The 22,343-nt window shown below is 46.6% G+C and overlaps 1 protein-coding gene and 1 long non-coding RNA gene across 4 annotated transcripts in view; both read right to left on the bottom strand.

The window, feature by feature from the left end:
* Window positions 1-22,343, bottom strand: part of TSHZ2 (teashirt zinc finger homeobox 2) — a 347,527-nt gene that overhangs the window by 141,849 nt on the left and 183,335 nt on the right. The window lies entirely within an intron of this gene.
* LOC148685158 (uncharacterized) lies at window positions 13,737-21,475 on the bottom strand. The gene is made up of 2 exons (XR_015951169.1): window positions 16,712-21,475; window positions 13,737-15,724 (listed from the first exon to the last, which is right to left on the bottom strand). It is a non-coding gene; the product is annotated as an uncharacterized LOC148685158 (long non-coding RNA).

The following is a 22,343-nucleotide window of genomic DNA, read 5'->3' as shown; positions in this document are numbered from 1 at the left end:
GACAACTGCTTTGGGGGCATTTTTCTCACTGAATTTTTTTTTCCTCCTTCATCTTCCTCCCTACGGGGTTCTAGAAGGGCAACAGGGAGGCGAAGGAGGAAGTGGACAGGCAGGGCCACCTCCTGAACAGGCAGAGTGGTGAGCTTCGCACAATGGACCGGCCTCCATTGCTGTTGCACATTCCTATGAAGGTATTTTTTTAGTTTATTTTAAAACACGTGTACTCAAAAGTTACAACACAGCTTTGCCCACTGCCATTAATACCAGAGAATGATCACTCCAATCCTCCATCCCTCATGATGGAACCCAACTACCGATCTGATTTACTAGCTGTTTTCAATTAAGATAGCCCCTCCACAGACACTTCTGTGATGATGGTGGCATCGAAATTTCCTATGAAGGTATGAACAGAGCTTTACTGTCCCTTGTATTAGTTGGAGGTGCAGGGCCCTCTGTCACGATCATTCAAACTGTACTTGAGGGACGATTCCAACAGACTCCACATGAAAAACGCTTATGTCCCTGCGGAGATGGCAGCGCCAAATCAGAGGTGCACGTTCTCCTGGTGTGCACTCTTTACAAAGACCTGAGGAACGAGATTACCACCCCTCTTTTATTGTCCATTTCGGGTCGCCCAACCACTGCCACAGTGTCTTTTCTCCTGGCAGATGAAGATGAGCAGGTGACTGCAAAGCTTGCAAGGTTTATAGCTGGGGCAATCAGAATAAGGACCACGATTTTGATTGCTGATTCACGACCCTAAACTGTGTTTTTATATAATCGACTTTTTATTTTGTTCTGTGTACATCCCAACGTTCTTTTGTTGCTATGGCTGATGGCTGACGCAAATAGAGTTTCACTCATTCTTCCAAGCTAGAGTAAACTCCAGCAGGATCAGGGGAAAAGACCCTCCGAGCGACATTCAGACACCAGCAAGCGGATCACCCCGTTCTATAACTTATCAATGGTTGCCTGCCAAAACAAAATGAACAGGTTGCCTTGCCCATCTCCACAAGCAGCAGCCTTTTGGCTCCCGTATGGCCGGGTGCATGTCAGCCCAGATGCTCTCTTACATCTCTCTCACTTCCCGAAAGATTGCCTGCCCCAGCCCCACTGCAAATACACTCAGAGCAGCAGCCAAAAATATCTCCGGTTCTTTCAGTGACACCAAACAGGCAAAGATACTCTCACCTCCGAGGTACCACCTGCTCTCCCTCCTTCTGTGAAGAATCACACTTCCCCCTCCCTGTTTGCCTTTGACACTGGATAAAACTGCTGCTGTTACAGGAAAGAGGCAATTAAAGGTCAAAAATTCAAGGCCCCCCCCCCTTCTTCCTCATCTGTTCTGCCCTGTATAAATGTGCTTCTGTCAAAAGCGAAGCAATCATGCCTGCAAATGCACTTTATAGGGAACGAGACAGAGAGACAGAGAATCACTTTCTCAACTTAAAGTACGTAACTATATATATATATATATATATATATATATATATATATATATATATGAACTTTGTTTTCTAATGAGGAGGGGAGAAATGAATTATATGCTTGATGTAGACTGAAGGCTGGGAAAATTAAGACCAGTTCCCTTGGTGTGAACACACTGATTTCAGTTTGCGAGAGTAAATTAAACCTTTGGGAGAATTTGTCTTCCATTAAATTGAACAGCTAAACAGGCACAGAAGATTTTAATGTCATCACCAACAAACCCCAAAGGTTACACGAGGAAAACAAACAAAACAAAAAGTATGGCTTCTCCCTACCCACATTCCCCTGCGGAAGTTCCCCTTCTGTCTCAGCAAAACTAAAAATATTTAGGTAAAAAAAAAAAGCAGAGAAAAGGATTGAAAAATGTATGGAGGAAAGAATGAGGCAAGTCTTCAAAGATCATAATTCCATTGCTATACCATATGCTATTAATGTCTGTCAACACTGTTTAGCCAGCAACTGCTGACAGAACCATATTTGCTATCTAAATACATCATAAATAAATCAGTAATGAACTGCTTTAGTAAACCTTCTGCACTGATTGGAAATACAGATCGAGTAAACAAATGCAATGAAGAGCGCTCTGCAAGAGGAAGGATCTACAAATGTTTAATGTAAATGACAAAGTCACTCACACCTCTCTCTTTCTGGCACGCGGTTAAAAGATGGGGGGAGGAAGATCTTGATGGCAAAAGCGTTTAATCAATGGTAGAAAGATGTGGCTGTCAACATTCATCAATGGGTTGTTGTTTTTTTTACTTGGGGCGGGGCAGACAAGAGTGGGTTATTTAACCTCCACAACATGCATATCCTAGGGATCATAGAATTAGAACGGACCACGAGGGTTATCTAGTCCAAACCCCTGCAAAGCAGGAATCTTTAGCCCAATGTGAGCCTTGAATTCACGACCTTAAGAGGGCAAAGATTGAGAAAATGAAATAATAATTTTAAAAACCCTCTAAACAAACCACACTAAATTAACTGGTTTCTCTGTGGGTCCCTAAGGCGGGGATAGTCAGGGAAAGTGTAGCCTTCCAAATGTTGCTGGATGACAGCTCCCATCATTCTTGACCTTTGGCCACAGTGGCTCGGGTTGTTCTTGGAGTCCAACAACATCTAGAGGGCCACAGGCTCCCCTGATCCTTGTTCGAAGGGTTGTCTGAACAAGCCATCACTCATGCGACAGGTGGAGGGGTGCCCAAACGTTTTCCAAAGAGGGCCAGATTTGATGAAGTGAACATGCATGAGGGCCGACCCAAGTTGTTGAGCTTTTTTTAAGGATTGAAGTTGTTGAGCTTTTGGGGGGATTTTATCACAGGGGCCAGATTAAACCGACCGGCAGGCCGGATTAGGCCCCCAAAATGGACTTGTGGACATGCCTGGTCTATCACAAATACAACTTAGATGCAAACAAGAGCCTTCCCAACATCTCCCTTCACCTCACAGTGCTTTCCCATGGAGATGTCAATGGATATAATTATTTCACTCCATTCTATGGAGTCTTCACACATTCTGCTGCAAGTCTTGAGGTGCTGAGTCATCAGTTAGTTGGAAACAGGCAGGCACAGGTGTGAGCACTCCCTTAATGGGAACTACTGCAAATACATTTATAGAGCTTGTACAAAAAAAAAAAGTGGCCAAGGGATCATGCTACAAATGAGAAAGTCCCCAGTTTCAATCTTGCCTCTGCTCAGGAGAGCCACTCTCTGTTAGACATGGCCCTGCCCTCCTCAATCTGCAGGATGGTCCTCAAACAGAGATGGGGAACTTGTGGCCTTCCAGATCTTGTTTGGCTACAGCTCCCAGAATCCTTGGGGTTGCTGGGTGTTGGAGTCCAATAACATCTAGAGGGCCACAGGTCCATTGTATGGATTACAATAAGGAAAGCGACCATGAATGGATTTTAAAGGAGGTTGACCTATTCATGAAGGATAAGGCTATCAACAGCTATCAGCCTTTGAAGCAAAAATGGAAGCCTTCATGTTCAGAGGCAGTAGTGATGGGGACAACAGCAATCATAGCTGCCAAGTTATCCCTTTTTTACAGGGATTTTCCCTTATGCTGAATAGGCTTCCTCGCGAGAAAAGTGAAAACTTGGCAGCTATGCAGCAATGGCTTTCATTCCCTGCTTGTGGGTTCCTCAGAGTCATCTGATTGGCCACTGGATGCTTTGATCCAGCACTCAAAGTAATATCTACATGCTAAGTATTAGCAACATTAAAAACAAGCAGCACATCTTGACTAGCTGCCTGAGAGAAGCCAGGCAGTACTGTTATGTCCACACTAAGATACCTATCATCATCTGATTGTAATGAAAGGCATGGACTTTGACCAAAAAGCCCTAAAATGTCTAGATGCGTGGTAAGGAAGAAAGCTTGGGCTGAATGCAACATCCTGCCACACAATGACTTCTGCTCATACTATGGAACTTCTTCTCCTTGTCCTTCCCCCATGCACTCGCACACTTCCAAACATTTGCTTTGGAGGGTTGTAGGGAAACCCAGAGCAGATTTTTGAGGCTGCAGGGGGAGTGGCCATTGTGCAAGCAGATATTCTGCTTGTTCCATTACACTCTTGGATGCAATGGCTTTTTATTTTCGTTATCTCTAAGGTGAAAAGGTGCAGCCCATGATGCAGCTGACCGAGGGATGCTTTGGATGACACTAGAGCCCAACACATAGAAGGGAGCACATCCACACAGATTCTCACATGTTCCTGCTTCCACCACCACCACCTCTGCAGGGACAGACGGCCAAATGTCTGTCCCCACTGTTCGACAGAACTGTTTGACGGTGGAGCCATCTCCCTCGAGAGGTTGTGGACTCTCCCAGGGCTGTCTCAAGCGTGTCGTGCGCCCCCGCTCCGCCCCATTTCTTGGCGCGGCTGGTGGGCGGGCGCAGGGCGTAACACGGCGCCCCCCTGCCGGGCCGGCGCCCTGGAGCCCCGCGCCAACCAGCCTACACCTAGAGCCGGCCCTGGACTCTCCTTCCTTGGAGGTTTTAAATCAGAGGTGGGATGGCCATCTGTCATGGATGCTTTAGCTGAGATTCCTGCATTGCAGTGGGTTGGACTAGATGAGCCTCAGGGTCCCTTCCAACTCTATGATTCTATGTTTATTTAGGCATTGTTTGCACCACCCAACCAACTGTGTCCTTGGGTGGGTCACAATTTAAACTCAACGACACCCAACCCTCTGTGTTCAGAGGCAGGCAGCATGCTTATTATTACCATGGCTGTGAAAAATCTCTTAAGTGGAAGCAACTGAAATAAAGCATTCAAGGATTGGATCTTTAGTACGCCTCCAGTGGCATTTATGAAGAGTCCTGCTGGATCACACCAAAAGTCCCTCTAATCCAGCATCCTATTCGCACAGCGGCTCATGGGAAGCCCATACACAGGGTGTGAGAGCAACAGCACTTGTGATTCCCAAGAATTGGTATTCAGAGACACATTGCCCTCAACACTGGTAGTGTGACGTCATGGCTAGTAGCCCTTGCTAACCACATCTTCTGCAAATCTGTCTAACCCTAACAAGAGGTTTATCTCACTGAATTCAATGGGACTCTCTCCAAGGACTGCAGTCCCAGACTTGCCCCTGTGGCACAGTGGGTCACTGCATCTGGCTCTTAAGCAGAAGGTTGGTGGTCTGAGCCCACCCAGGAATGGCTGTGAGCAGGATTCCTGCATTGCATCCCTTCCAACTGTACAATTCTATGATTCTATGAACCAATGGCACAGAAAGGCCATTATGTTCAGTGTGTGTTTCTTAGCTCCCGTAGAATGCAGGAGCACAGAGAGGATGGCCAGACCGAACAAGGTAATTTATATACTTAGGGCAGCAAGGGGCACAACACCCTCTCCACTGAGGTCAGGGTGGTCCCATTGCAGTCTTCTTGCACCATATCACTCTTGCATCACGAGGTATCACGTGCCCCGTGGTCCTTTTTCCTGCTCCTCGCTGCCTCGAAACACATGTCCTTGGGTCTAAAGTTCCAGGCTTTAGTGAGTAATGATGGGACAGGATGCTGACTGCGGTACAGCTTGATTGATGATTTTGCAGTACAGTTTCCACATGGTTTTGATGCAAGCGCAGGTGATGCAGTTTTGAGCAGGGCTCACTTTGGAAGGCAGGCTTCGTCAAAGCTGCACTAACTCGGGGGTGGGGTGGGTGGGTGGGTCTTCGACGATGATGGTGATCACAACAAGAACAACAGTATGAAAGGGAGGCAAAAAATATCGGCGCAAATACCTTCAAGGTCAAAAATGCCAAAATGTGCATGGATCGGTGACTCTCTTTAGCGAGAAGAAATTGCCGGGGCTAAATGCCATTTATTCAATAAGAGAAGAAAAGCTTTAAAAGTCATATAGCACGCTCCACTTCTAGAGGGTGCATCAATTCAGACTCATTTTTTTGCTCAATATGAGAGATGGATAGTATAAGCAATAGCTACGCAGCTTAGCTTTATACAACCACAGCTCAGAGGTTATTATTTCAAGATTGTTACCCTGAGGTAACAGCCCCTGTCCCCCCGGACAATGAATCCAAAGGGGGTGCCGCCACATCCATCTGCTCACTGTCTTGCAACATTCACACATTATTGGCTGAATCATATATAAGCCATTCCAAGGTTTCGCCATTCCAGGGTTCACATACTCCCTCCTCCCCTCAGGCAATTCCCTCGCCTTCTTGTTTGCCAAACGATAGTTGGCTGTTACACTATGACATTTGCCAGCTCTGGACACCTTGACCAAATTGTGGTTTGCACTCCTGGTGCAAATCTCAGTTTACCACCTCAGATGTAGCAGGAAACTATGGTTTGCCCAAAACACCCTCCTCCCCGTCCCTGCATATGAAAGTCAAGGAGAGAGGTGGAAGGTGAAACCATAGTTTGACCATTATGTCCCAAGCTACCCACTATCTTTTTGTATGAAATTATGGTCTATGAAGAGTTTGGATTTGATATCCCGCTTTATCACTACCCGAAGGAGTCTCAAAGCGGCCAACAATCTCCTTTCCCCTCCTCCCCCACAACAGACACCCTGTGAGGTGGGTGGGGCTGAGAGAATTCAGAGAAGTGTGACTAGCCCAAGGTCACCCAGCAGCTGCATGTGGAGGAGCGGAGACGCGAACCCGGTTCCCCAAATTACGAGTCTACCGCTCTTAACCACTACACCACACTGGCTCTCTATGCCCTCTTTCTATGCCCATTTTGTATGAAATTATGGTCTATGCCAGGGGTCCCCAGACTTACCGGCGTTTGGGCCGGTTCCCACCGCGCTGATCGCGCGGCGGGCAGGGGGGCACTTACTGGCGCAGTGGCGCGCTTCCAGGGTGGGAAAAGCGCCGAAAATCCATTGTGCGCATGCGTATGGGCCTCCACCGACCCGGAAGTGCACCAGAAATGACCTCTTCCGGGTCGGGAGAGGCCCATACGCATGCGTACAAAGGATTTTTGGCGCTTTTTTCCCGACCCGGAAGAGCGCTGCCGCGCTGCGCGCCATAAGAGCGGGCGGCGGCGGGGGTCGTCGCGGGCCGGATTGGCAGGCCAATTGGGCCGCATCCGGTCCCCGGGCCATAGTCTGGGGACCCCTGGTCTATGCCCTTGCAATATTTTCCAGAAAATAACATTTGAGGATAGAGCTGAGCTGAATTAATCCATGGAGCTATGACTTGTCACATGGGCTGGGGAGGTCTTAGACAGCGTGTACAAAAGGGAATCTGACTGAGGTTTTGCTGAATTGGGTCAGGGAGCATATCTGGCCTTGGTATGGACAGCACAGAAAAGGTACAGCTTTCCTGTTCACAAGACTAACCCTGTAGACCAGCTCAAGAACTGCACAACTCTTTGGAACGTCTAAAAAAGAAATAAATAGTCTGGGGGGAGAGGGCTTTCTGCCCAGCACCCTGGGAGCACTGCTTGGTATCTAGAGAGGCTGAAATGGTATGGATCCCACTGAACACCGGATCCAGGTGGAAAACTGGAGGTCTGGCAGTTCTGTGACCAAAACACTACAGCATCATATCATGCCCCAGGTTATCTGGGGCTGGGAGGACTGGAAGTGGACGTGGACTGTGGAGAAGACCCTTAACTCTTCCAAAAGTTATGGCTTTGCTTATGTTGGAAATTGATTCCATGAAAACCTCTTCCTCTTCAGCGCCGGATTTAGGGTGGCATGGGTTGTTCCTTGGCACAGGGTGCTGAGTGAAAAATAACAACAACAGTTTCTGTAACAATGTGTAGTTTCGGCGAGACTATTGAGAAGATCCAAAAAAAGCAACTGTACTTAAATGAATTATTGTGAAATAAGAAATATTGGGGTGTTTTGTTTTTGTTTTTGCCAAATTTTGTCCTAGCTCAGGGTGCCATATTACCATCCTGTCCATCCTGTCCCCCCTTTTATATTGTTCTTCTATTGTTGCTAACTAGCATTGCAGGATGGAGTGCTTATTTATATAGAAATTAGTTAAATTAATAGCGCAGGGAAACAATGTTCATTTCCACTTTAATTTGCCAGGTGGAAAATTTCTCCCCTGTTCCATATGCAAATTTCAAGGCGATAATTGGTGGTTACAAAAATGTGGGTGAGCTATCTTCCAGATTTGAGCTGAGTGCCCTAATCTTGTGTGGGGCTGCTGATTGTCAATATGCCTCAGCTACAGATTCAGACTGAAGTGAGTTCAAGGGTTCACACGGGACATCCTCTCAATGGTTTATGGTTAATGACTATCAGGTTTAGTCTAGCATTGCAAGTAATTTCCACTTCCTTCTCTGAAGGACCCTCTTACTGAGAAATACAGGGTAATAATGAATGGAGAAGCAAAGTGGACCCATAATCCAACACACTGTTAATCGTGTTTAAGGCCACTTATTTATTTTTGTCAAGGTCCTCTCGACAAGGGCACCATGCACTCTAGAAGCAAACAAAATATTGATTGATTTTCAGTGAATTTAGGAGCACCTAATTTTGTGCTAGATTGTGGCCTTAGGGTTGCCCTGCCCAGATCCTGAGACACATCTTGTGGTTCTTCATTTAGAAGAAGAGTTTGGATTTGATATCCCGCCTTTCACTCCCCTTAGGGAGTCTCAAAGCGGCTAACAATCTCCCTTTCCTTCCTCCCCCACAACAAACACTCTGTGAGGTGAGTGAGGCTGAGAGACTTCAGAGAAGTGTGACTGGCCCAAGGTCACCCAGCAGCTGCATGTGGAGGAGCAGGGAATCGAACCCGGTTCACCAGATTACGAGTCCACCACTCTTAACCACTACACCATGCTGGCTCTCATTTAAAGGGGCTACAGCAGCAAGGAAGGATATAGCAATTCCATGACCCAGGTGGCGCTGTGGTTAAACCACTGTGCCTAGGGCTTGCTGATCAGAAGGTTGGCGGTTCGAATCCCTGTGACGGGGTGAGCTCCCGTTGCTTGGTCCTAGCTCCTGCCAACCTAGCAGTTCGAAAGCACATCAAAAATGCAAGTAGATAAATAGGAACCGCTACAGCGGGAAGGTAAACGGCGTTTCCATGTGCTGCTCTGGTTTGCCAGAAGCGGCTTTGTCATGCTGGCCACATGACCTGGAAGCTGTACGCCGGCTCCCTCGGCCAATAATGCGAGATGAGCGCGCAACCCCAGAGTCGGTCACGACTGGACCTAATGGTCAGGGGTCCCTTTACCTTTACCTTTAAACATGGAAAGAAGCTGGTTGTCCACCAGCAGATCAGAAGTGGCAGAGTGCTGTATCTAAAGGACCCAACTATACAGGTGGGGCTTATCATCTGGGCAGCCTGCAGCCTGGAAACCCAACAACAGGAGGGAGGGGGCTATATCCCACTCTAAGATTCACCATGGGGGGTGAGCAACCCCACCCTGGCTGGTCAGGCAAAATCATGTTGAAGTAGTGTGCCTCTAGATTTCATTGTCTGACAGCCTGGAAAAGAGCTATGGCTCAGTGGCAGAGAGCATCTGTTGAGCATGCAGAAGGTTCCTGGTTCAATCCCCGCCACCCCCAGGTAGGGCTTGGAGAGACTTCAGTCTGGAATCTTGGAGAGCTACCACCACCAAGTGTAGACAAAACTTAGCTAGAGGGATCAATGGCCTGGAAGAAGTATGAGGGGAAAGCAGAGTGTCTCTATTGTGGCCACATCTGCACCAGATGTATTTAAAGCATTATGACACCACTTTAACAGGCTTGGTTTCCTGCAAATGACCCTGGGAACTGTAGTTGCTAAGGATGCTGAGAGTTGTTGTTGGGGGGGGGCATTCTCCTCACAGACCTACAATCAATCGCTCTTCAAAGGAAACTCTGGGAATTGTAGCTCTGGGCCAGGCATCCCCAAACTGCGGCCCTCCAGATGTTTTGGCCTACAACTCCTATGATCCCTAGCTAACAGAACGAGTGGTGGGGGAAGATGGGAATTGTAGTCCAAAACATCTGGAGGGCCGAAGTTTGGGGATGCCTGGTCTGGGCCCTCTTAACAAACTACAGCTCCCAAGATACTTTTGGGGAAACTGTGAGTGTTAAAGTGGTATCACAGTGTTTAAAATGTGGTCTGTTTCTTAGCAGCTCATGGGTTGAAAAGGGACAGGTGTCCAGGTTGAAAAGGGACAGGTGTCCACTGCTGATGCCTGATCATGCCCAAATTTAACTTCCCAGATAACACCACTCATGCCCTAATCAGTCTCCCAAACTGCATATACACCTAAAATAAATGTGTGAGTGTTTTAAAGGTAAAGGGACCCCTGACCATTAAGTCCAGTTGCGGACAACTTTGGGGTTGCAGCACTCATTTCACTTTACTGGCCAAGGGAGCTGGCGTTTGTCTCTCTTCCAGGTCATGTGGCCAGCATGACTAAGCCACTTCTGGCAAACCAAAACAGCGTATGGAAACGCCGTTTACTTTCCCGGCAGAGCAGTACCTATTTATCTACTTGCACTTTGACGTGCTTTCAAACTGCTTGGTTGGCAGGAGCTGGGACTGAGCAATGGGAGCTCACCCCGTCACAGGGATTTGAACCGCCGACTTTCCCCCCCCCTTTTAAGGGAAATTCCCTTATTCCGAATAGGATTCCTCGCGAGAAAAGGGAAAAGTTGACAGCTATGGACCATAGCGCCACTTGCGTCCCACGTGAGTGTTTTAGGGCTGTGTTAAAAAAATACAGTTCTAACTAGTTGAGCTTGCATATGTTTTTTTTAAAAAGTCCAAATTAAAGGTGATTGCTTCAGTGTCAATTAGGCCTCACCACTTTATATCAGAGGGATAGCCCTTAATTAAGATCTTGCAGAGATGATGGGCTGTAATTTATTCCCAATCTTATTTTAGCAGCGCAGTATTTTTTTTTTAAGTCCCAACTGGCTGGAGAAATTTAGGATGGAATAAAATGAGCATTAATTTATAACTGTTCCTGGGACGGACGATACTTAAAGAAAAAGAGAGAATGATCTCGCACAAGGACAATTAAAGTAGTTCCTGATGTCTCCTATTAATCCCTTCAGATGCATAACTCTTTATTCTGTTTCTGTGCAGAGTGCTTTCCTCCTCCCCCTGCCTACAAACCCTGCTCTATCTTTTATAAGCTCCTTTTTTTATGCACTAGGTTCACAGAGGACTGGTAGGTGGAGCCCTTTGAATAAGGAACTAGTCTTTTTACACAAAGGGTGATATGCTTAGAATCGGTGATATCGCCCATTTATTCTGCCCTAGTCAGCAGGGCAACCTATCTGTGCTCAGCGGAAAAGAGAGAGAGAGAGGAAGAATAGAATAAATCATTTTGAATGAATGTGTTAATCTGTTGACCCAGCGTTTGTTAGTCACCTGGAGCTAGGTGCTGAAATACTGAGACGGGGAAAGGAAGGAGCCAAAGGCTACGGGGTGGTCGTGGTGCCAGAGCAAAGGGGTGAAGCATGATCTCACCAAGTGATATTTATATAGTGATTTTGAGGGTCTTCATTGTCGTCGCTGTTTAAAGGAAGCATAAGGTGCATGAAAAAAAAAGAAAAAAAAGAAAATGCTATCAGGCCAGGTTCCCCGAGGTGCCATTTGTTCTCGTGACAAGCTGTAGAAACGGCTAGAGCAGAATTGCCAAGCTCCTAAGTAGCATCTGAAGAAGAGAGAGGGAGCGCGTGCAAGGAATGGGGGTAGCCTATTTGGATGATGAACAGACGTATTTTACAATCTTTTGCTTTATGTACAGATATATCTCTCTTTACTTCTTCCTTCCTTCCTTTATCATATCTCTCTTCTGGTAAAAATGCGCCCAGGCAAAGCACCACTGTGCATAAAAACCACCACAAATTGCAGTGGGATTGCGGCAGAAACTGTGGCTACTTTTTACCAAGGGGAAAATTTAGACCTATAGACTGGGAACATGAACCCCCTTACTGGGACGCCTCACTTCTTAATCCTAGGTGCACCTATGTGGGTGAGTGGGGTAGTGACTCAGCGGTGAGTGGAATATATTCTGCATATGCTCGGGTGCACTTTATTTACTACTTCACGCACAATTAGCTCCAGAGAGGGTGGGGGAAGTGGGGAGGATCATGGGTCCTGGAAAACAACTGGGAACCCATGGAAGAGGAAGCTGAAAACCACCAAAAACAATGCAGAGTCTTTGCTCCCCCCTTAGTACCTTGTTCTTAAAAGTCTCCTTTTATCCTGAGTGTAAAATGGGTAGGATCACAGAATTGTAGAGTTGGAAGGGACCCAAAGGGTCATCGAGTCCAAACTCCTGCAATGCAGGAATCACATCAAAGTAGATTCACAGGACTCACCATAAATTCTGCTGCCCAGAGCCCCTTAACCTTGCATATTCTAGTACTGATCCCAGCCACTGAAAATAAGTTCCAAAGCTAAGTACTGGATCAAAATAAACCCAAACTGGAACCATAAAATATTGCCCCCCTATCACATGTTATAATATAACACTACTGGTAATTTTCTTTTATTTCAAGCGGAAAGTAAAATGACAGAGAAAGGCAATTTATAATCTCATTTCTTTCCTTTCCCCCCCTCAATGCCAATCTCCTTGGCTTATGTTGGCCAAGAGAAAGTAGCAAATGTTCTGGAAAGGGAGAAAGGGAGAGCAGAAACTGAACTGGAAATGTTGACCCACAACACCCGAGAAGCAGGCGGGTGGGTCATTAGCCAACTGGCCTGAGATGTCAGCGTTCATCTACAGCTCTCCAGGCTGTGGCATGAGCAGCGGTACGGAAGCTTCTCCCGTGCTGCTTACACATTTCATTTTTTGCTGTCTTCCTGTCTGCTAAAATAAAAGGAGGTGGAGAGAGGGAGAGGAAGAAAGAACTGCTAATTTATAAGGCCTGAAATAGCAGCTGCTAATGGGCTTTTGCACTCGTTCCTTAGTCACCGCAAGGTCACAGTCAGAACTGGCCTATGTTTGATTTTAAAGCAAAACCCAGTTTTTCACATCCATAATTGACATTTATTAAAAACATACACACAATTGAGCTTCTGAGAGAGAAAACAAAAAGTGACATTTTCATACATTCTGGCTTCTGTCCCCGATAAATCACTGTCCCAGTTTTGCATTTCCCGGCATATTTAGGGGGATGCCTTTCAGAAATTGTGTTAGCATCCACAGTTTTCCCTCCTGCATCTCTCTCCCTCAGGCCACACACCCCGCCAGTACAGTACTTACTTCACACCTTCATTTAGCGTTTTTGCCGGTCTAGAATGTGTCCCTGAAATCCAGTAATGACTCTGGCTTGCCTGGGCAGAAGACAAAGGGGCGTGTGGGGAAAAACTAGCCTATTGTACAAAGGTACATTCATTGCTCCACCCACTTTTGCCTCTGGCCACACCCACTCCTGGAATGTGGCCCCCTATAGCTTGCCCAGAAGGGAATTTGGCCCTCAGACTTAAAAATGGTTTCCCACCCCTACTGTCAATGTCTGCGCCTGAACACTGATACTGACCACAGAGCGCACAACCTTCCATTTCATATAGTGCAGTTGCTGAGATTCATATCTGAACAGTTGTGCAAACATATTACAGAAGAAAAGGGAGATTACAGGTAAGCAAGGTTGCCCCTATTTTCATTTGTGAAATGTTAAGAGGATATGCATTTTTATACACCCTTGCAGTCTTGGAAAATATGAAGGGTGGAGCGATGCCCAATTAACTTTTGATTGCACCTCCGTACTAATGATTGCATTACATAAAGGGATTAATTGCTAAGGCAGCGGGAGTTTTGTCAGTTTTCTTGGCTGCTCTGGGCTTTGTGTTTCATTTTGGGTTGTTTTTTTTTTTGTCCTGCAAGGGACAGGCCCTTCCCCCTCTCGCCAACCGCCTGCCCAACCCAGCCCTGCCCTGTTCTGAGAGGGTTAATCGAGATGAGTGACAGCCTTTCTGCATGATTTACAACTTGGAACCCTGTAGTGAAACCAGCGCTTGATGGATGATCCTGAAAGACGGAGACGAACCATAAATCATGTCTTTGAATCATTGACAAAGATAAAGGAGGGAAAGAAAAAGCAGTGGCATTGACATTCATTCTCCCAATAATGTACATTGACTAGTTACAATACAGAACCTTAATTAAAAAAAGACGACTCTGGAGTCGTCCCCTCAGTGTGCAGGGAGCACTGCCACGGACTCGTTCGCTGCAATGGCAAATAAAAGTTCAAGCTTCACCCTAAAGCCTGCAGCGTTTGTCAAATGGAAACTGGAAACTTAGTTTACATATGGGACAGCCAACGAAAAGCCTATAGCTCACATCTAGTCAGCATCTTAAACCATGGATGGGGAAGCTGTGGCCTTCCAGATGTTGTTGGACTCCAAGTCCCATCAGTACCAGCTAGCATAGTCAATGGTCAGGGACAGCTGTAGTCCACAGCATCAGAAAGTCATCATGTTGTCCACCCTTGCAGTAGGCATAGCGGAAAGACTGTACTTCATTGGTAGTGCACAAGTGCTTTCAGGGCCGGCCCACCCATGAGGCAAGGTGTGGCCACCGCCTCAGACGGCAGCATCCCCAGGGGCAGCAGATCCTGATGTCGATCATCCTTCCCCCCCCCTTGTCCCTGATAGAGATCTTCTGTCACCCTTTCTTCCTTAGTGGAGAGGAAAGGATGCCATTTTGGGGTTTGTGCCCATGGAACGATCTTCCCCTTGCACAAGATGCGAGTACCTGATTTGTGCTTGTCACCCCCTAACGCACCCCACCCCCAGCTGCTCATGAGGGCTGGGAGATCAGGGAAGGCCTGAGATGTTTTGGTGCCTGAGGCAAAACGTCCCACATTCACTCCCATGATGGAGGTATGTATGCACGCTCTACAAGCGCAACTGGAGCACCTCCTTCTTGTTGACTTGGTGAGAGCAATGCATCCTGGAGAGCTTTGCTGGAGGTCCCCTTCTTCACCTAGGGGTCGGGGTGGCGGCAGAAGAAGTGTTGGGGCGAATGGTGCATTTCCACCACCTAAGGTGGCTGCTTCACCCTGCCCCATGAGTCGGCTGGCTCTGGAATAATTTAGGGTGTGCCATGGTGCTTTTCCTTCATGTGGAAACACTCTTTTAACCAGTGCAAAGCCACTGTTGCAATGCTGCCCTGGTGAGAGTGGAACAAAGTACTGCTTGTGCAACAGGACTTCCCTCCTGTCCCCTGTCCTGCCTGTGTATCCTCAGGGTTGGGGGAATTGTGCAGAGCAGATTATGGAAGCACTGAAGGGGTGTGGAAAGTCCCATAGCATGAGCTGAAGTAAATTGCTACATCTGAAGTGACCCTTGGTACAGCATTCAATATTTGCCAACACAGATATTTAAGCATCCATAACAAAATCACACCCGTTTAAGTCAAATCTGCTAGTTTTGGATAGATCCTATTAATCTTTCCATTCCAATACTGTCATTTGCCACCAAACGCAACCAGGGAATTCCATGGGGGACGAGAGCGACCTCTTTTTCCTTTCCTTTCCTCCTTTTTGTGCTTTCACTTTCTCTGCCCCCACCCCCACCCCCATACACACAATTCTTCATTCTTAGAAGAAAGTGTTGAAAGGCTTTAGATTATACTTTTAAGGAAACAGGGATTTAACAGATCTATCATTTGGTAAATCACACACATATGATGTCAGTGCCAAACTACAGAAACATTAGACCCACATCATCTATCAATCTCACCGTTGCATGTCATTTATGAAAGCCTACTGAGTATTGCTTACATCTCACCACGCAACAAGCGGCAAGTCCTCATGAATACTGAAGAGCTCACTAAGCACAGCACACCTTTTTTTTTTTTTAACATACTTTTTATTAATTTTACAAAATACAAAAAAACAAAAAAAACGGTACATACTTAAACCCCTTTTCCACCTCCTTCCTACCCACCCACATGGGTCCTCCCCTGCCACAGAAGTATCCCATGTTTGTGAACAGTCAGAAATGGTCCATTTTATGCTTGGATTTCTGTCCTCCTCCCCCTCCCCTGACCCCAAAGCCCCCCCCCCCTGCCACCAGGGAGCTCCAGCAAACCAGGGCAGTACGCAGGAGGACATCCATCCAACCATCTATTGTTATACCAAAAAAAGAGAAAAATAGAAATAGGAAAAAAGGGGGAAAAAGAAAGGGCGAAAAAAAAAAAAGAAAAAGAAAAAAACAATACAAAACAGAAAAATTTTTCTTGCATTCATAGTTGAAAAACCATATTTTATGGGCTTCCCCTCCCCCCCCTCCCCGGTTTTCATCCCTTTTTTATCATCTGCAACAGTTTCTTACTTTATAAAAATACACCTTTGTATCTTATACAACTTATAAATCAATTGTTAACATTTTCATCTAATATTCAAATCACTGAAAATTCAAACTCCCATTTTCTCTTCCCGTGCCTAATTTTTTTTTTTTCTCCCTCTATAAGCCTCCATATTTTCACATTTTCCAAAATCCATTCACTTTTAAAACTATAACTATTCTCAATTTAACCTTACATCCCCGATTACCGGCTCCACCCCCCCCAATCCAGCAAATTCCAAAATCAGCAGACCAGTTATAAACCTGTTAATCCATCCTTATAATCACAACATCACTTTCCCTTCACCCCACCCCCTGTTTACAGTCTCTTGCCATCCAGGCCACCATACAGGACCCCTGAATTTCTTCTCTTCTCTGCATATTTTTTCCTTCTTCCCTGTGGGCGTTCTGGAGTTCCAATAATACCAATCGTGCCCCCCTCAAAGGCAGGGCACTCCATCCAACTTTTTGTAGAGCACAGCACACCTTTTGTTTCTATAGACTCAGACACTTTGGAGCGGTACAATTTCGTTCCTGTAAAATCCATTTCCAAGGAATGGTCCCTAGCCTCTTCCAGCTCTCCGCTTTTTCTGTGCATAAATGACAAAACAGCTTTGCCTTTTAGCATTAGTAACACTTATGTTGGCACAATTTCAGCTCCTTACTAAATACTGTCAATTTTAACCATTAATATGGGCCTATATTAGTATTTCATGCATACTGTTTATTTATCATTATTTTATTTCCTGCATCTGAAGGCAGCCCTGTTTAGGGATGCTTTTAATGTTTAATCGATTATTTTATTTTATTTTTCTGTTGGAAGCCGCACAGAGTGGCTGGGGAAACCCATCCAGATGGGCGGGGTATAAATAATATTATAAGGAGCGTCAATCTATTTAAGAAAATCCGACATTGCATCTTTTCACATTCATATTTGTATTTTCAAGCTTTTAGCTTGTATCATTCTGAATATACTTTGTTTATTTGTTTTGTTTTGTTTTGTTTAAAGAGTAAAATGTCTGTGAAACTTCAGAAGGGTGTTGTTTGGTTGCAGCAAAACCAACAAAATATTTTGTTAAAGATTCACAGCATCTTACCATTTTGTACAGTACAATCCCAAGGCATTCGGCTTCCTAAGCAGCTGCGTCTTACTTCCAGGTTGGCAATGGGATGGCATCCTCCACACCGCCCCCAAGGAGAGTAGGCTGGTTTTAGTGGGCAAATGGCAGTCTGTGTGGCACCAGCAGCTCTGATCTCCAACAGAGGGGAGTGACCAGGCAACATAGGATGAACAGCTGAGGGCCAAATTTCCCCCAGCATCTATATCTGCTACTTGAAGCAAATGCCTCATGAAGGGGCTGACAGGATGCTTCTAAAACTGCCATAGACTGATTCAGACCAGCTACTCAGAATTGTCTGATCTGAATAACCAGGTATCCCATTCCTGTGACCTAAGATGTTTTGGCAGCCTATGTCAGGGCTCGACTTTGGGAGGTTTTGCAGAGAAAGGTGTGGCCCTTCCACTTTCTGGTGAAAAAGGCTATTTCCTGTAGACTTTCATAGTGTTATACAAGAAACCCTCGAAACCCTCTGCCCCCTTCTGGGTTGCCGTGATGTGCACGGTCGAGGTCGCACGTCAATTTGACATGTGCAAATAAATCATTGCCTGTAATTCATTGGTCTTTACAAAGCAAAGCCATCAAGAAACAGGCCATTATAAGCCATCAAATGCTCCCTTATTGGTGTCATGTTGTTTATTAAAAACCCATACAAATACAATTCTGTTATTTTAAGGATGATACGTTTCTGGAACATCTTCAGGACAACAGAATTGCATAGGTGTTAGGCAGCTATCAAGAACAGTTACTTGCTAAATAACTATAACAGATAAACTTCTTGTAACAGATGAAGATATAATGTGGTAGAAAAGGTTTGATTAAAAGCACTGCAGAAGTGGGAGTGGGAAGTCAATTCATGAAACAATGTAACAAAGATTATTATAAAAACATTTGAAAAGTTTAATAAAAAAAGTATACTACAAAAAAGAGTGGTTCTTTGTTTACTTTTGCTGCATGAGCAAAGTTCACTGATGACATTGATATGGGTCAAAGTGGAGAAGGTGTCCTATTAAGAAAAGCTGGATTTTGCTGTTGGGCAACCGCAGTGTTTCATCTTCATTATGTACTTACTAGTGTATTTCAGCCCGTTCAATAACGGGCGCTAGAGCATCTATTATTATATAGGATTGTTGAAATCTGCAGGCCTGCCTCGTTCCATTGATGCCAGTGGGTCTATTTTGAGCCTGACTTTGTCAGATCTCAGCCCTCGATCTTAAAAGCACCAGAACGACTCGACAGGCTGAGATCTCCGAAATTGCCCCACTGCATCTAAACCACCTCAAGCAATCAGCAGCATGTAGGAGCAGTTAAAACTTCCCCATCGGAAATACTTCTGTCCGCGACTACAGTAGGGGGTGGAGAAGACACTGAATGCGGCTCCTGGGACCATTGGCTCTGCCGCATGCCCTCCTGGAGAGTGAGGGGAACGACGGCGGCTCCCCGCCTCTATGAGAGAGAGAGCCCTGAGAGAGAGAGAGCGCGCGCGTTGAGAGCGGTGTGTGTGTGTGTGTGTGAGAGAGAGAGAGAGCGCTGAGAGTGAGCACGCGCGTTGAGCGCGTTGTGTGTGTGAGAGAGTTGAGAGAGAGAGAGAGCGCGCGTTGAGAGAACCCGGCCCCCTGAGGGTGAGGAGCTCAGGACGGGCAGAGGCCAGGGATGGTGAGAGACGCTCGGGCCGGGCTGCTCCCGCTGCTGCTGTTACCGCCGCCTCCTCCTCCTCCTTCCTTCACCAGAACAACGGAGGCTGGTGAGGAAGGTGGCTCCGGGGCCACACATGGCTGTCACGGGGTCGAAGCCGGGGTGGCGGCGGGGGTGGGGATCCTCTAGGCGCCCGTGGAGGCCGGCGCTGGGAGCGGCCCGTTAGCACAGCCTCCGGCGCCGCATGAGAGTGTCCTGGGTTCTCAGCCTAACTCAGCAGCCGCAGCTGCCCCCTCCGTGCCGACTCCTCCGCATGGGGCTTGTCCGGGCTGGCGCCTCCTCAGCCACTGCTTCCTGCTCCTCCTCCCTCGCTTGCTCGCGGGTCTCTAAGGAAGGCGGGGGCAGCGCTGCTGCTGGAGGCTGCCGCCACATTGACCCATCTTCCACCTTCACCTCAGGTTGCCGCTACTGCCCAGGCAGGGAAACGGTAGGCAGAGGGGTTGGCGGAGCGGCGGTTGTCGGTTGTCTCTGCTGTCCAATCCCTGTATCCCTGGGGCACATGCGCAGTGACCCAGGGACACACGGGACAGCTTGGACGCAGGGACAACTTGGACTTTATAGATATAGATAATTCTTTTGCATTACACGAATGAATATGCAGGTGAACTCATAAAACAAAATGAAATACCAACAATAGACACACTTTCTCCATAGCCTTATGAGCCAAAAGCGTTTTTCCTTTGAAGCTGAGGTTCTCAGGATGCTGACATTTGAGCATAGGACCAACTCATGTGTGGTAAAGAGCTACTGACACATTGAAACAAGGAAGCCTTGCAAAACAGTCTCATAAGATAATAGCGGCCCCCCAGGAATGTAAAGTGCACACCCATCCCAGATGCTTTCTTCTTTCAGTAATTGGTGCAGTATGAGACCTGAACACGGGGGAAGCAGTGTGTTATTCTACCCTTGCTTGGGATGACCTGATCATGAAGATTTGATTGAGCATAATCTCCTGCAGAAGTGTCTTAATATGGGCAGCAGTTCTAGTTGGATAGCATTATTTGGCAAATGCAGTTCATTTCACAATAAAACAGCCCCAAATGTAAGTGGCATGGTAGATGCCATCAGTTTTCCATCAAAGCCATTCCTTTCCATTTCTGACCCCATAACCTTCACTCTTGCACCTAGCTTGGCGTGATAACCACACACACACACACACACACACACACACACACACACACACACACACAATACTTGCAAAGCCAGGCTCTGGAGGCAACCCGGAATAAAAGCATAAATCCAAAAGAAATGCTGTAAACTCATTGTCAGGTAGCAATTAGGGATGGCAAAGTAATGTGCTCAGAGGTATATTGTGGGTAGGCATCCAGCAGATAAAATACCAAAACAAAAACCCTCTGCCAAATTATGTGAAACCCTCTGGTCTAAAAATCAGATTGCAAAATGTTTTGGCAACATGTTGTCCTTGCACTGTTTCCAAGATTTTGCATTAGGAGAAGAAAGGTTTAAGGGAATTCAGATACTGAAAGGATAAATTCAATTGCACTTTCCCCCCTTCAGTGTGAATGCCAAATAAAATCAGGAAGAGCAGGCAGGGGAATGAGCAAATTCCCGCCAAGAGCTCAGCTTTGGCTTGAAAGGTGGCGGTATGTCCAAAGATGAGAGGGATGGAGATGGTTATTCTTTCTGGCAAGCAAAATATGTTTTGGCTATTGCTAGTCTGCAACTAATGGACTGACTGAATTAGATGGAGCCCAAACATTGTTAAGGCCAAACTCCCTTTGCCATCCAGTCACCAGCTTCTCAAAAATCAACACACATAAACTTGACCCCTGAGCACCAACTAAGGGTGAATACAGTCAGACATACTTGAGTGGTGAACTTGCTGTTGATCTACTACTTAATCCCTTTAGAGCAGGAATAGCCAAAATGGTACCCTCCAGATGTTAGAACTGTAGAGTTGGAAGGGACCTTGAGGGTCATCGAGTCCAACCCCCCTGCAACACATGGACCCACAACCTCAACACATGGACCCACAAGCAATTTGAAACCATGCCAAACCCTGCTTTGCTTTGCAACTCCCATCAGCCGTCCCTATTAGCCATGCTGACTGGGGCTGATGAGAGTTGTACTCCAACAAGGGCGAAGACTTGCCCCCCCACATTTCGTGGGTGCATTATGTGACACATCACCCCTACCTAGCGTGCCGGTGCTCATGTGCCCGGTCATGATGCACTTGGCCTCCACCTTCCTGCATGGCACTGGACGGAGAGAATCATAGAATCATAGAGTTGGAAGAGACCACAAGGGCCATCCAGTCCAACCCCCTGCCAAGCAGGAAACACCATCAAAGCATTCTTGACATATGGCTGTCAAGCCTCTGCTTAAAGACCTCCAAAGAAGGAGACTCCACCACACTCCTTGGTAGCAAATTCCACTGCCGAACAGCTCTTACTGTCAGGAAGTTCTTCCTAATGTTTAGGCGGAATCTTATTTCTTGAAGTTTGAATCCATTGCTCCGTGTCCGCTTCTCTGGAGCAGCAGAAAACAATCTTTCTCCCTCTTCCATATGACATCCTTTCATATATTTGAACATGGTTATCATATCACCCCTTAACCTTCTCTTCTCCAGGCTAAACATACCCAGCTCCCTAAGCCGTTCCTCATAAGGCATTGTTTCCAGGCCTTTGACCATTTTGGTTGCCCTCTTCTGGACATGTTCCAGCTTGTCAGTATCCTTCTTGAACTGTGGTGCCCAGAACTGGACACAGTACTCCAGGTGAGGTCTGACCAGAGCAGAATACAGTGGTACTATTACTTCACTAGATCTAGATGTTATACTCCTATTGATGCAGCCCAGAATTGCAGGGGCAGAGCGGGGGCACAGGATTTTGGAGGGGCCCAGCCCCCTCCTTGAATTTTTTTGGAGGGGACTGAAGACCCCTCAGCATCCTCCCCACCCACTTGGCGCGCCTGTAGTCCAACAACATCTGGAAAGCACCACAATGGGTACATCTGTTTTATAGACACAAGCAACCTTTGGTAACTCAGCTGAGGAGAAACCAGCTCTTCCTGTTTCCTGTAGAAGCTGGCTAAGCTATGATGACCACAAGGTTACTCCCCTCCACTTGGAAGTTTGTTTCCTGTTAAACCACCATACTGTACCAGTACTATAGGTAGCTGGTCTGTTTTAAAATAGGGACCATATTTTGAATTGAGCAAGGGCTGACCTCATATTGGGTCCACCCTCTGCTATGAAATCTGAGACACAGCCCAAGGGATCTCAAACCCAATTCTTCTTCGAGTGTGTACAGCAGAAGAAGGGGACATTGGCCGTGCTAGTTCAG

This window comes from Zootoca vivipara, chromosome 7, assembly GCF_965207765.1.
Source record: "Zootoca vivipara chromosome 7, rZooViv2.hap1.1, whole genome shotgun sequence".
Lineage (NCBI taxonomy): Eukaryota > Metazoa > Chordata > Lepidosauria > Squamata > Lacertidae > Zootoca > Zootoca vivipara.
The sequence above is the reverse complement of the archived record's forward strand: the minus strand, read 5'-3'. Positions and strand labels throughout refer to the sequence as shown.